The sequence below is a fragment of the Manacus candei genome, unplaced genomic scaffold, assembly GCF_025592945.1.
Source record: "Manacus candei isolate 608988 ecotype Guabito, Panama unplaced genomic scaffold, ASM2559294v1 h1tg000018l, whole genome shotgun sequence".
Classification (NCBI taxonomy): Eukaryota; Metazoa; Chordata; class Aves; order Passeriformes; family Pipridae; genus Manacus; species Manacus candei.
The window spans coordinates 15,790,957-15,804,541 of NW_026138066.1; the positions used below are offsets into that span (position 1 = coordinate 15,790,957).

Consider the following 13,585-nt stretch of genomic DNA (forward strand, 5'->3'; position numbering starts at 1 on the left):
CACCTGACCAAGCCATGAGTAGCCAGTTTCTCCAGGAGATGCTGTGGGAAAAAGTGTCAGCGATTTTACTGAAGTCCAGGTAGACAACATCCACAGCCTCTCCCTTATCTGCTTAGTGAGTCACACTGTCATACTGATGGCAGAAAGGCACAAAAGGAGTTAACCATGGCCTAGTTGGTATTCCTTGCCCTGCTGAGCCAGGAGAAGGTAATTGCCTAATGTTTGTTCTGCCTTGCTAGAAGAACATTATAGGAGCAGTGGTTAATGTCTTGTTCTGTTCTGTTTACTGGACCAAAATCTTATCATAGAAAGAATGCTAGGGAGTGGACCACAAGGTAATAAATTAAGTAAACTATACATTTGAATTAGATATAGGAGGCCTGGAGCCCGGATTTTGCTAGCTTGAAGAATCTAGGTCATTCAACAAAGAAAGTTGAAAAGTTCAACCCTGAGGAAGATGATCATGATGACCACCAGGGGGATGAAGGCTCGCTGTCTACCAGAGACCAGTGATGCCAATTTGTGCCCCAAAGAAGGCGCGGAGAAACTGCTCAGAGACAGAATTTTGAGTCTATAAGCAGGAGGTATTTATTTACGGCCGGGGAGCAGCCAGGTCGCCCTGGACAAACTGCTCTGGTCGAGAAACTTACAACTGAGCCTTTTATACACTTTTTGCCAAGCAATTACATCACATATTATGAATATTCATTATATTGCAACATCTACTTTTAATATTCATAACAGGCGGAGTTGAGGCAGAGTTAGAGGTGTGGTCTTTAATTTGGGGAGAACTTCGGTGGTCGTTCCTGTCCTTCATCATCATGAACTCAGTGTCCTTTCATCATCATCTTCATAAACTTCTGAACCTTCTCTAATTCGGATAGTTTCCTTGTGCATTTGGCAGGGAGTACCTGATTTCTTGGTTTGTCCCTTTTCTTATCTCCCTTTGTTTTTCTTCCATATGTCATTTTTTGTGTGTGCTAGCATTTTTAGTTCTGTCTGTTCCTGCTTATGTTCTTTCATGTCAGAGTGTCCTGTATTCTAGTGAATTTATTACCTCTGCTATTTCTTAATACTAAGTTCTCTATGCCTTGCTTAAAGCCTGCATTTTGTGTTTAACTCTCTCTAATCCTTACATTGCTCTACTAAATTCACTTTCCAAGTTTTACCTGGCTTCACCAGCCTACTTATTAATATGTATATTAGAAGGTGTAACTGTGTACCTAAAATGTATAAAATGGCTTGTTTTGTGCTCTTGGGTCCAGCGAGTGCGTGCAGGGCGACCTGCCTCGCTCCCAACATTGCAATAAACAAATATCTTGCTGTTTAAAGATGTAAAGTCTCTGAGCAGTTCTCTTATTCCGACATTTTTCGGCATCAACAGAAGGAGATCAAGCAGGATCTGCCTTTCTGCTGGCTGGTCCTGACCCCCAGGTTGTCCTGTATGTGCCATGTGATGTCACTCAAGATGATCTGCTCCATGACCTTCCTCAGTATAGAAAGCTATTACTGCTACTAAAGTGCACGATTTATTAAATCATTATTTTCAAAGCTAGCTTAATAATTATAAAGGAGAGACTGATGCTGGTCACCCATAGTTATGACCGTGGGCAAATCTCTTTCAGTCAGCCCTGAGGATAACCTTAAGAAGCATCCCCACTTAGATGACGAATCCCTACACATGCTCCTAGAAGGGGGGTGCTAGAAATCCTTGCCATAAAAAAGAGGGCTTGGGCTTTTATAGGATAAAGTGATTGACCATCAGTACTGTGTTGTTAGGCTGGCCATGTTAGTTCAGCAGAATAGTTCATTTAAAATAAGTTATTAGTACTACCACTCACTGGTTCCTCTATGAGGAAACACCTGTCAGGAAACTGGTTTCTTCACATCCTCATATTGTTTCATTTTGTGGTGATTCAGTCAGGCTGGTCTCGGCATTCTTCAACACCGAAAGCAGCCAGACCTTTATCACTGGCAACTTTTGCAAGTAGGGTGATGCTCAAGCTGTTTCACCCCTACTTAAATAGAACATCCTGCTGCACTTCCATGTTTCCAAGTTTAGTACTCATGTTAAAAATCTGAAATTATGTTTCAATAAAGATGTTTGAGGCAGGACTACTGCTACAGATTTCTACTTATCACACTTCACAGCAACAACAGTGAAGTGTAGAGACACGAGGAAACGCTTCAAATTCTGAATGTGCCTTAAAACTTGGAGGGAGTTTGGAAGTTCTGCAGTTGAGAAATTAAAATTAGGTAATTCAATTTTAAAACTTATTCAGAGACGGCACAAAAATCAAAAAACAAAGAAAAGGCACTTCATGGCATTTGGCAACTGATCTACAGTCCCACAGCTGTAGAATTGCAGCCAGCAACAATGCCACAAGTGTCACGGAAACTGTGGTCAACAGGGCAAGAGGAAAGAGGTCATTCTTCTCACCACGAATGACATAATCCAGATAAACACCATGCCACATACCAACAACCAGAACCGCTAGATACAGAAAAATCTGAATTTGCCATAAACAGCATCTAAACTAACCTCAAAGAGATTATTCTGAAAGATAAAAAATGAATTTTCTGCAAGCACTATGGACTCCAGGCATTTGGAAGAGCCATGCTTCAAAAGGAATTTTAAAATTCCAGTTCCCCATGATACCAAACAAACGAAATGTCACTGCTCAAAACAAAATGAAATCTCCAAGACTGTATTTGATTGCTTGATGGTTATCAACGAAGCATTTATTGCTTACACTTCTCAGGGAAAAACTTATGACAAACAGCTGTAAGCCTGAGAAAGTAATTTTTAACAGAAAAGCAAAATATTTGCAGGGAAAAGGCATTAATAACAGAGACAGGATTCATCACACAAATTGACCAAATATTCTGTTCAGAAATCTACAGATGAAAGTTCTTCTAATACTACCTTTAGACTCCTTTATACAGGAGTATCCTTGCCTCTACAGTATAGCTCATGTATATAATTGAAATACATACCCGTACTCATGCTTTTCTAGTTTTGAGTACCATTATGATGGAAGAGGTCAGCTAACAATGAATCAGAGTCAAAAGTTGCTGCTTCTTGGATAGAATGACTTTTATTTTAGAAAATGCCTACACCTCTCTGCTACAGCTGCAAATTTTCTACTTACCATCAACACTTCACAGAAACAACAGTGAAATTCAGAGAAACCATGAAACATCCTTCAAACTCTGGAGAATTTTCAAGTTCTAAGGCACATTTAAAGAACTGTCTTACACCTCCAGTAGTTGTAGAGATCCCCTTTTAAAAGTACTGCTCCCTTATTATTCAACACCTAATGACTACTAATTGGAGAAAGGTTTACAATCACACATACAGAATACTGGCTGAACTGCACTGAATTTCAGCCATGGAGATTTCTCACATACTAGAAGAGCTCTTTGGCATATTTGCATTTTATGGAGATCATTTATACCCAGGATGAAGGTATATGACTAGCTTCAAGATCACAGAAGTGTTTATAAGAAGTATAGCTTCTCTGGTGAGTGATCAAGTATCCTGTATATGTAAGTTACATTATCAATTCTTCCATTAAATGAGCTTCCTTGCAATTCCTTTAAGTATAAAATCCTACAGCTTTTTCGCTCTACATTTCCACTGCCCATTGCAGATGCAAAACTGTTGAGAATTAAAACAGAAACACAAATGATAGTCAGAAACATCCTAGTAACATCTAGCAATCAAACGTGTGAAAAAATAAAAATCCATTCCCTGTCAGCAAAGGGAAAGTATTAAAGTTCTGTGAAAAACTGTGGCTGTAACAGTTTTAAGTATAGCCTAGAAAGACTTGAAGTAATTAAGACAGGTTGAGAAGCTTACATTTTCTCCAACCCTACATTCTTCCTCATTTCTACATCTTCAGTTGCACCAACCAATGCTACTACTTGTGGTGCTTCAGGGTGAACCAGATTAGACAATAAAACAGCTTCCACAATTTCACTTAAAAAAACAAAACAAACAAAACTTACTTCAGCAATCTTGTTAGTGTGTTTCTTCAGACAGATGTGGAGCACTCGCTGGAAGAACAGGAGGTCCTCACCGATCTTTTCTCCTAGAAGGGACAAAAACCAATAAGCTGCAAGTGCTACTTTTTCCGAAGGAGCAATGACCTGTACCAACAATACCACTGGAGAGTCTTCCATGTCCCTGATTACTATTAACACATCAGAAGATCTCCTGGCAGATTTTGAAGTCCAATTTGTTGTGAAGCAAGAGTTTCCTTTTATTAGTGCCCAGAATCAGTTCATGAAGGCAAATATTAGCAGTCACCTAATCCTAAAACCACAATAGGCATTTTCACCATTTTTCCTTGTTTTTTCTTTTTTCTCTCCTCTTCTTAAGAGTCACCAGCAGGCTCTGGTTTTTCACAAGCCCTCACAGTTAGCAAACCATGAGCTGCTCTAGGAATTGAGATAGTTGAATTGCACCTTCTTGGCCTCCTGCTCCCTCCTTTACTTTTTCTTTGCTGTCTTCAGTGACCCCTTTCAAATTAGGGGGAAGGCAGTATTGCTCTCTGATGATTATTGTCTTCAACAAAGAGAAGAGAGGCTCAGCATCAAACCAACAGGTTAATTATTGTGTCGATTAGGACCAAGAAAGACCACAAATGCTGCAGAAACTCTCAGATCTCCAACCCACTGCTCATGGCTGCAGAAAACAAAACTGAGCAAGCTCAGCACACACAGAATTTAAGAAAACACTTGAAAACACTTCCCCCGCTTGCCAGAAGCCAATAGAGCCAGTTGGTGGCTCAAAAGGTAACAGTAAGCAGCTCAAGTGGTCCATTATGGGCAAAAGAACTGCCTGAGAAGCACACCACTCTCATCTGGCCACATGCATATTGCACCTCTACTCTATCAAAAGGGACTAAGCCAAAACAAAAGGTCCCTTTTGATTGTTTTTTGTCAAACACACACAGAAAAAAAAAAGGGAAAAAAAAAGGCAAACAAATTAGTTGGGAAACACCATTTAGTGTAATTTTTAGAAACATATAAAAATAAAACATAAAAATATTGTACTACCAACTACTACCGTTGGCTGCAGAAAACATCTAAGTTGATAATTTGTTGGCTTTTAAAAAGTGTTTGAAAGACAGCCTCCTGCAAATCAGAGTATTTCACTGATTTACAACTATTTTTCTTGAAGGTCATGGGGGAGGAGCAAGAAAGCATCTGTGCTCTAAGTAGAGAACAGAACCGAAATGACAAAATAAAAGTACTTCTAAAAAGCTGGCAGACCAGTGAACTGGAGAAACAGTTTTAGCTTCTGTTTAGAGGGAAACTGAAACACCCCATAACAGACTTGGTATGAATCATGCTGTAATGTTTTCTTCTGCCAAACATCAGACAATACATTACTTCCTGAAAAAAAAAAATAAATACTGTTTAAGGTTGAACTACAAGGAGGGCTTGATTCTTTAAACACTGAAGTGTCTCCCAACTCACTGCAGTGAGATGACAGTGAACTAATGGTCCCTGGTAAACATCTTCAGAACTACCTCAGTGAGTTTGCCAAGACTCTGTGCCTTGAGACTTTTATACTGACACAGCCATCGAGAGAGTACAGGACAATAATATAAAAGTGATCACCAACCCGAGTCTGTTTTCTCTGCCAGGAATGTCTGTCTAAATGTTTTGGGAAGCTGGCTAGTTAGTTCATGGGAATTGGGTGATAAGAGCACAGTCAGGAGTTTTGCTGTTAGTAGCAAGTTACTCCCATCATTCTCAGATGCCAGAGGAAGAAAATATTTACCAGGACTCACATAAGCTGGGTTTGTTTTATAATACTTTTAAGTCCTCCCAGGAGGCTAGTTAGGAGTGGGGAAATGGCCAACGTTACCACAGAGCTCCTAGAAAGAGCTGAGTCCATCTCCTAACAACTTCTAGGAAAACAACCACCAGCATTCCTATGGGCTTCTGAAACACATCCAGTGCTCCAGGGGAAAACCTACTCATGTTCTACCTGATGCCTGTTTTTCATTGATGCCAAGAGCATATGAAGCATATATCTCCTGAAGCACATAAAGAAAGTTGCTAAGCGTTGATGGGGTACTTGCATTTTTTTCTCACATTTCTACCTGCCTCAGTAGATGGAATAAGCAAGACAATTCTTTCAACTACAGTACTCGGACAAGCCAGAAGGCAGAAACACCAAACCTATATCTCTTTAAAATTTTTTTTTTTTTTTGCATTTAACATTTCATTTTATCCTTTCAACCACAATACAGGACTGCAGGTGTCCCTCTTACACAAGGCGGAGCACCAGCTCCTTACCGCACACCTTGTGATGCCTACTGGAAAGGCTGAAGCAAAAAAATCACCAACATCGGACTTGCATCGCAGAGCTTAAACACAAGGGACTTGTCTTCCCCACACTGCGAGTCCACAATCCTGAAAGCTAGCTTTTGTTTTTTTTTTTTTGGTCGGTTTGTTTTTGGTTTTCCCTTTTTTTTTTTTTAATATTACCTCTCAATAATATCTCCCTGGACTGCCATACCCTATAGAGAAATACAGTAAATAAACTTCTGCGTCCTTAAGGCGATCGGCGGTGGGGGGGATGTTTCTGGAGCCCGCGGATCGCATTGTCCTTGCACAGGCACCCGCAGGACGCTCATTATATCGACGTTAATCGGTCCTGCGAGACCAGCGGGTCCCGCTACGAGACAAGCACCAACCTGCCAGCCGGACCCCGCCGGTCGCCGCCCCCCCAGGCCCCGCCGACCCCGCGGCCGCTCCCGCCGGGGCCGCGGGCGGCTCCGCGGGGCCTCCCCCGCTCCCCACGGCGCCTCCCCGGCCCAGCCGCGGCACCGGCCGCCGTGGCCGCCCCGAGCCCTCCGCAGGGCCGGCAGCTCCCGGGCAGCGGCTCCTCGCAGCCGCCGCATCCCCGGCCCCGCGGGCGGAGCGGAGCGGAGCGGGGCGCGGCACGGCCCTCGCTGCCCCTCGCCGCGCTCCCTTCCCCGTCCCCCTTCCCCTCCCTGCCCGCCGCCGCGCACGTCCTCACCGAGCCCGCAGCCGCCGAGTCGCCCGCAGCCAGCGGCCGTCGGCCCCGCGGCAGGCGGAAGGAGACCCCGGGACCGGGGTCGGGCGGCGGGGCGGGAGCTCCGGGGCGGGGCGGGCAGAGGCAGAGGCGGGGCCGGCGCTTCCCACCGCCCCCTCGGCCCCGCTGGGGGAGCGGCACAAAGGCAGCGGGGCAGGGCCGAGCTGGGCGCGTCCTGTGATTGCCTTGTGCCCGTGGGTGCGGCGCTGACAGCGCCGGCAGATCGCGCTTTCGGTTTCTCAGAGCCCCCCAGACCGAGCTCCTCCTCCCTGCCTCTTTCCCTGCCTCCCTTCCTGCCTTCTCAGGTCTCCAGTGGGATCCCCCAGCTCCCCGTTGCAGGCACGGCACGTTTTTTTAAGAAAAATACCGTGGTTCTTTCACATCCTCCCAGCTGGTTGAGGCACCAGCTGAGGCTTCAGTTAGAAGAACTGGGGGCTGAACAAGGCCCTGTAGTAAAAGCTAGGTAGATGGAAAAAAATATTAAAAAGAAAGCCATATTCAAGCAGTACAATACTTAAAGATTATTTCACAAAATTACCAGAAGGCTATTGTAATGAGTGAGTAATGATGAAATAAACAATTTGCTCATCAAATTATATCTTAAATTAATATACTTTATACCAATATAATTAAAGCTTCGCTTAGGCTGAAAAATCATGTTGCAGAATAGTTAACCATAAGGCTGACATGACAAATTGTTATGCTTTGCTAAATGGATATACTATATCCTATTATTCTAAAAGTGTATTGTCCAGGTATACTTATAAGGCAAGGAGGAGACGGATAAGGAGCAGAGGGTCAAGCGCAAGGACAATAAAGAGGAACCAGGACTGCCATCTGGAAAGTCCCACATACCAGACCTCAAGGACAGCGGACTGATCAAACTATTGGTGGGAAGTCCCTAGCAACTAGACTGAACCTGCGAAGGAAGGACCAAACAGAACAGAGCCCGCGAACCTAAGTCCAATGAAGAGATGACAAGTGACTGTGGGAGGGGAAATTAATAAGGGTATAAATGTTGTTGTTTGCTTGTTGCGCTTGTGGACCGTGAGCGGAGCGAAGGTCTCCCCGGCCACCCAGCGTGCTGTTTTGCTTATTTGCACTTTCAATAAATCTTGTAATAAGTTTTTACTACTTTTCAAATTTAAATATTTTGGTTTGATTTAACTATAACAGCTATTATCTGCTTAAAAGATCTAAGTTAAAGGTGACAACACTATACTGAATAGATTTTACCTAAAGTTCGTATCCTGAGTAGCAGTCAGGGGCACAAAGCTCATTATATAGCTGTATAGTAAGGGAAGGTAATTTTTATTAAGCTTTATAGCTAAGCTGCGTACTTACACAAGCATCAGGGAGCATGTCTCCAAGCCAACTGGCATGACTTGTAGGATAGGGCACTGGTATGTGATGGAGGGCATGGCAGCTGCTGAACCCTCTCTGTCTGACAAGTTTCTCTTCATTGCTGACAACAAACTGCCCTTAGATAGGCCTATTGTATATAACCTCCTGGAGGCAAACAGTTGCTCTTTTGCTGCCTCCACATGAGTCTTAGGAAAGGGTTCTGAGTCATGTTCAGCTTTTGTTTTCACTTTCTAGTTACCTTTTGGCTCCAAGCCAGTTGTCACCCAACCCTAAGGTGACAGGCACGTTCTTTCCAGGATCTTTTTCAGGATCCTCGGTAGAGTGAGAACTGGCCACAAGTCTGTAGTTATAATTAGAGCTTTATTATTATGTAAAGATTTTAGTAATCAGCGTAGCTTATTGTTACACAGGTTTTCTAGCAATTGGCATGGCTTTCCTATTACATAACATTTCTGTTAACTAGATTGGGTCAAAATTTTAATAATCAGTCCAATCATCATAATTTAGACTCTAACTTTTAAATGTACATGAACCACTCACTCAACCCTTGGAGAAAGAACAATGGAGGCCGATACTCTATCTGACCTGGTTGTCACCAAACAGGACAAAAGAAACTTAGGCAACACCAATTTGATGTGAATAAGCAGACATTTCTTTATTCAGCGCACTGAGAACACAGGGGATTGCTCCTCCAAACATGTTCTCTTTAGCAACAAAATCCATTCATTTTTATACTTTTTTTTTTTTTTTTACATAAGCCTTTTCTTAAATTTAACCTTTACAGGGATTGGTTCCATTAGTTATATATCTTTATTCTAAAGCAATCATTGGTCAATTCTACTTAGCTCTACTGATTGGAATACTTGATACTCAAATAAAGATAGAAAGGGTAAGGGGGTTTCCAAGCAGCGTAAATGATCCAGTAACTTCTTGGTGAGGTTTCTATGGAGGTATACTTCAAACACAACACTCCTAACAATCCCATACATTATGCCTCACAATTTCCTATATTTAAATCACAACTACTTCTTCTATATGATCAAATCTCAATTATTTTATCAGATTATTTGCAACATGGTGAAACAGGATGCTCTGCCTAAGTGGCGGTGAAGCAACTCAGACTTTACCCTATTTGCAAAAGGTGATGGATGAAGAAGAGGGATCATACTGGCTTTGGTGTTGAATGCCAAGCCAGCCTGACTCCTCAATCCCAAAGTTAAACATGCTGAGGATGTGAAGAACAGTGATTCCTGGCAGAAACTGGTACAGGTAAGGAAGTGGCATACAAATTTCCTGATAAAGGAACCAACAAGTGAAACTACAGATAACTTATCTAAAGCTGCTGAGCTGACACAGCTGGCCAGGAAACATATGAATGACAGCCAATCACTTTATATTATAAAAGCCCAGCCCCACTGGGTTTTTTGTTTGGGGTTTATGTGTTTGGGTTTTTGGTTTTTTGTGGTTGTTTTTTTTTTTTTTTTCCCAGGTAGACAACAACCACAGCCTTTCCCTCACCCACTAAGTAGGTCACCTTGTCATAGAATGAGACCAGGACCTGTCTTTCATAAACTCATGCTGGCTAGGCCTGTGCAGAAGCCTGGGCAACAAGGAGTTAACGCGCTGCTATAGCCACCAATAACCACCACTGTTCGAGCTGGAAAAGGATGTGGCTGGAGAGGGGACCTGAATGGAGGCAGAGCAGCACCTTCCTGGGGCCCACTTCCCCGTTCTGGTCCATGGAGACTGAACAACACAAACCACAGCACAAACACAACACAAACACAAAACACAACTGAACAACACAAAACACAACACAAACACAGCACTCTCTCTTTCCCCCGCCTTTTCCCTATTTTCTTTAATTCTCTATTTCTCTTACTACTTAGAAGATAAGGGCAAAACTTATACCACTTTCCATGCCAAGTGTATAATTTACTTGTAAAACTTTGTGAGGTTTTTTGGACCCTCTGACATTTATTGTTCCTTTTCAACCACGGGCACCTGCAAATCTTCCTCTTGGGAATGGGACATGACAGCCTGATCCCTTAGTTGTCCTGTGTGGGCTGTATGATGGCACTCAATATGCTCTGCTCCATAGCCTTCCCTGGCACCGATGTCAGGCTGGGTCCTCCTTCTGACCTTTCACATAGATGGGCATGACATTTGCTAACTTAGTAATTAATCTAAAGAATATGGGGAAGTACAAGGGGCCACTGAAACCCTGGGAGGGGTGGAAAGAAGTAAAGGATTAAAAGACTGCTCAGAGACTGAGGTAGCACCAGCAACAGAGAAACAACACTGATAGTCTCGCCGTGTCATAGTATTTTTCTGGACAAAATGTCCAGCACAAGCTAGACAAGTCCATAATACATTGCATGAACAATTGGCTGCCCAGTTGGGCTCAGAGTTACAGTCAGTGGGGTTACATCAGGCTGGCACCAGTCACCAGTAAGGTCCCACAGGGCTCAGTTTTAGGGCCAGTGCTCTTCAATGCCTTCATAAACAATCTGGACACACAAGTCAAACATACATTAATTAAGTTTGCCGCTGGTACTAAATTAGGAAGAGCTGTGGACTCTGTCAAGGGTAGAGAGCTCCTAGAGAGAGATCTAGATTGACTGGAGAGCTTTGGCAATCATCAACTGTATGAAATGTAAAAAGAGGAAGTGCTGGATTCACCAGCTGGGACAGGGTTATATGTGTTATATGTGCAAGTTGGGGGACTGTAAGGAGCTCTGAGAGGCATTCCACCCACAGTGAGAAGCTGGCACATGCAGCCCACTGAGGTCCAGGAGAGCTCCAGAGGTCTCACTTAAGACTGCTGTTTATAGGGTTACAAAATGCTTGGCTTCAGTCATCTGTCAGTCTCCAGGATGATTCAGGCAAGTGATGTTCCAAGACTGTCACAGAATGGCTGCCTGTCTCTTGTCCTTTGTTAGCTAACAGAAGCTCCTGCTGTGGACAGTGCCTTCCTGCCTCAGTCACGCATGAGATAAGGTCCAGGAAAGCTTCATTGCCTAAGTCATCACTCACAGCTTACTCCTAATGAGAATTCCTGAGACTGTAGAGCAGCCTGAGGAGGGGAGGAAATGTACCACCACAGGGAGCAGTGGAGGGAGAGGTGCTGATCTCCTCTCTCTGGTGACCAGCAGGAGGAAATGTAATGAAGCTGTGCTGAGGGAGGCTCAGATTGGACATTTGGAAAAGGTTCTTCACCGATGAAACAGAGCAAGGCCTGAAAAGTTAACCTGGTGAAGCAGAGCAAGGCCTGAAGAGTTAACTTAGAATGCATGCTCTGAGCAAAGAAACAAAGAACTAAGTTTCAAGGACTAGCAGAAGATAACACATACATAAATCTGACACACTGACACAAAAGAACATAGAGTAAGAGCACCAAAAATGCTAACACACACATAAATAGACATATGGAAGGAACACAGGAAGATAAGGAGGAAAGAGAAGGGCCAGAGTCCAGAAACTCAAGCCAAATACATGTTGGAGTCAGCCAACATGGAAAGTTCAGGAAAGTTCAAAAGATTACCTGAGAAAGAGGAGTAAAACAAGGACCCCCACGGCCGAAGTAAGAGGATGTACCACCAAGGATCTCCCCAAAATGATGACCGCACCCTTAACTCTGCCCTAACTCCACCTACTATGAATATTATAATGAAATGTTGCAATAACATGAATATTCATGAAATGATGATGTAGTCTCTTGCAAGAATTGTATAAATAGTCTGGCTTTTCACTGAGTGCTTCGGAGCTCTTTGTCCAGCACGAGCTGGGAGTTCCCCAACATTATCTAAAATAAATACCTCGCTGCTTAAAGACTAAAACTTTGTCTCTGAGCAGTTTCTCTGCGCCTTTTGGGGCACAAATTTGGCATCACTGACAGGATGGCCAGTCAATGGAATAAGCTCCTCAGGGGAGTGGTCATGACACCAAGCCTGTCAGAGCTAAAGGAGCATCTGAACAACATCCTTTGTCATTTGGTTTGGTTTAAGAAAGTCCTGTGAGGAGCAGGGAGTTGGACTTTGATGATCCTTGTGGGTTCCTTCTAATTTGAGGTATTCTATGATTCTGTGATCTGAAAATCAGTTGCTACAGAGCTGAATATCCTTCTCAACATGCCAAACAGGTTTCATGGGCCCAACATGTTTAATGCAAGTGAGAAATTAAAACTTGTTTCTTTATTAAGACAAACTCAGTGTCATGCTGCACTTCTAATTACCCTTGCACACACTCACAGGCATGTCACAACTTCCCATTACAGCAGAGAAATCAGGAGTGTGTTGCAGCAGATGGACTTCAGGTACTTATCCTGTAATGGTTTTCTTGTTGCCCAAGGCTTTTTGTTTTCTTTGCTGGTCAGTGCTTAATCTTTTGGGGATCCTTGGCCTTTGCCTTCTTTAGATTCCAAGTTGTCAGAGCATGACTCCCAGCCTAGTGCTGATTTTGTGGCATCCCTGTCCCTTTACTCCACTGTCAGACATGGCCTCTCCTTGGTCAAGAGTTAAGAATACTGTGCAATCAGGAGCTATCTACAATGAGATGTGACCAGCAGGACAATGCAGTTCACGTCTGTCCTAGTTAGGACAGCTGAGATCAGTTCATCATGGTGGGTGTAACCCAAAACTGTATTCTATAGCCTTCCATGTCATTTCCCAGAAACTAGACTATTGTTGTCAATAGACTATTCGCACCCTCTGCCCATAGAGCATGGTGGGTGTAACCCAAAACTGTATTCTATAGCCTTCCATGTCATTTCCCAGAAACTAGACTATTGTTGTCAATAGACTATTCGCACCCTCTGCCCATAGAGCCTGACTCCTCAGGCTATAAACTAGGTGTTAAGAGGCCTGTGAGATAGGAGGATGTTTCTGTCCTCACACCCTTTGTGAAACTCCCCGCCCTGAGGGGAGCACTGAACATTCCTGCCTGAACTGGAGGATATATAATCTTGGAGTTTTGGAACATTTTTCAACCCACTCGTGGGATCCAGAGGACGGCTGCATCTCATCGCTCTCAACCAGACTTAGACCATCACTGGACTGCGATCACCACTTTGGCCAGACTGCAGCAGCTCTCCCACCAGCAGGTTCTTCCCCTCTCCCTTTACTTTGGACTCAAACAGGGCCC

General features: G+C 43.6%; 1 protein-coding gene across 3 annotated transcripts in view; it reads right to left on the minus strand.

The window, feature by feature from the left end:
• RESF1 (retroelement silencing factor 1) overlaps window positions 1-7,176 on the minus strand; it is a 30,787-nt gene extending 23,611 nt beyond the window's left edge. For 2 of the 3 annotated variants that reach the window (XM_051784512.1, XM_051784514.1), the window contains exons 1-2: window positions 7,043-7,176; window positions 4,012-4,094 (exon numbers count right to left, since the gene is read on the minus strand). The gene's annotated coding sequence lies outside the window, so the exon portion shown is untranslated. Of the gene's footprint in view, window positions 1-4,011; window positions 4,095-6,538; window positions 6,738-7,042 lie in introns of those variants that run through there. The other variant, XM_051784513.1, reaches the window with a different exon arrangement.
• Window positions 7,177-13,585: the final 6,409 nt, after the last annotated feature.